We start from the raw sequence: 2179 nt of genomic DNA, 5'->3' as shown, positions 1-2179 counted from the left end.
ATCTTTAGGGCACTCTTCATTGTTACTAAGTCTCTATGGAGAGAGAGATTGATTGATTTATTTATTAAAGATTATCTGGCGTCACAACTGCTAATGGTCATTGACGCCACTACAATGGAATATACAAAGCATATGTATGCATATCCAAATGATCAAATGCATTCATACGTACATAAATACACACACACGACAAAATTAAGTTAAAATAAAAAACGTTAAAAACTCATTTAAATTAAATAAAATGAAATTAACAAAGGAAAATCCCCATGATAAACAAAAAATTAAAAATCGTAAAACTTATAAACTTACAAAACAGTAAAAATTAAATTTTATTTAAAAATTAAAACACAGGGCACTTTCAGTAAAATCTGCCCCTAAAATCTTGATAAGGAAAAATCATCTTCAATTTCCCCTGTAAAGTGGAGGAAAGTACACCACTCTCTCATCTGAAAGACTGGGGCACTCAACTATCAGGTGTCCTGACTGTTCAATGGTACCAAAGCAGTCGTCACAATAAGGCTGATGATCCCCACTCATCATAAAACCATGTCATTTTTGTATGGCCTATTCTAAGCCGACAGAGTATTACTTCCCTTTGCCTACTCATTGGTGAATACTTCCAAGGAAAGATGGTGGTAGCTATTTCTTTCATTTTTTGGTTTTCCAACTCCCAAGCAAATTTCCAGGATTCAAGGAATGCTGATTTTATGACTGGAAACATATCATTTGTAGGGAATGCACACCTAGCTATGTTACTCAGGTTGACAGCTGTTTTGGCAAGTGAGTCTGCTACTTCGTTTCCTGCCACACCGACATGTGCAGGGGACCAGCAGAAAAAGATACTTTCCTACCACTAATCTTAAGCAACTGAAGCCACTCTAAAATTTCAATAACGATAGGATGGAGTGAATTAAAATGACTAATAGCTTGCAAGACACTAAGTGAATCGCAACATAAAACAAACTGTCCTCCAGAATGACAAGCAATCTCTTTAAGGCCAGTAAGGATTGCATAACACTCTGCTGTAAAAATGGATGCCTGATCTGGTAGCCTTCCACTCTTATTAAAATTGGGAAATACAACTCCATAGCCAACGCCTGCGTCAGACTTGGATCCATCTGTAAAAAACTATGACTGAACCATCATGGTCCGCAAATGTTCTAAAAAGGAGATGCACAGCATCTCAGCACTCATTTCTTTTCTTGCCTTGATACCAGTGAAGAACCTGCAGTGCTCCACAGAAGGAAGCTTCCAAGGGGGCACAACAGAATACTTAAATGGCCAGACTTGACCTTTGGAATAGAGTAATCTTCTAAAATTTTTAAACTCTGTATCCAAAAGGTTTTGGATAACGCGGATTATGTTCATAAAGGCTAAAATATTTATCATTAAAAACTGCTTGGCAAGTTAACGAGTCAGGAATCCTCTGGATTCTATGCCAGTATCGAACAAGTGATATCTGACGACATGAATCCAGAGGCAGTTTCCCTGAATCTACCAAAGGCTTGGATTGGAGATGATTTAAAGGCACCACTTGCAATCCTTATTCCTGCATTATGTACCGAATCTAAAATATTTAGTTTTGATTTCGAGGCTGAAGAGTATACCTCACAACCATATGCTAATTTTGATGCCACTATGGCTTTGTAGAGGATCATTAGGTGATTCCTATCTGCTCCCCAAGATGTATGGGAAACCATTCTTAAAACATTCAGAGCTTGCATACACCTGACTTTCAGATCTTTTAGGTGAGGTACCCAAGTCATTCTTTTGTCGAACAGTAATCCCAAAAAACGTGTCTCTTCCTTACATGATATCCTCTGATCATGTATGTAGAGGTCAGGATCAGGGTGTATACCTTTAATGCAGCAGAAATGTACAGCAACATTTTCGATGTAGAGAACTTAAAACCCCTTTTTTCTGCCTATTCCACAATTTTGTTAATAGCCAGCTGCATTTTTCTCTCAGCCACTGCCATTCGTGAGGCTGCAAACGATAGAGGTCATCAACAAATAAGGAGAACATTATATCTTTAGGAATCACAGAGGCAATGCCGTTAATGCACAGAGCAAACAGTGTCACACTAAGGACACTTCTATGTGGAACTCCTTCTTCTTGACTGTAAAGAGATGAAAATGAGTTTCCAACTTTAACCTTGAACCTTCGATTTTTTAAGAAA

Source organism: Macrobrachium nipponense, chromosome 39 (genome assembly GCF_015104395.2).
Source record: "Macrobrachium nipponense isolate FS-2020 chromosome 39, ASM1510439v2, whole genome shotgun sequence".
Taxonomy (NCBI): Eukaryota; Metazoa; Arthropoda; class Malacostraca; order Decapoda; family Palaemonidae; genus Macrobrachium; species Macrobrachium nipponense.
This window is presented reverse-complemented; position numbering follows the sequence as displayed.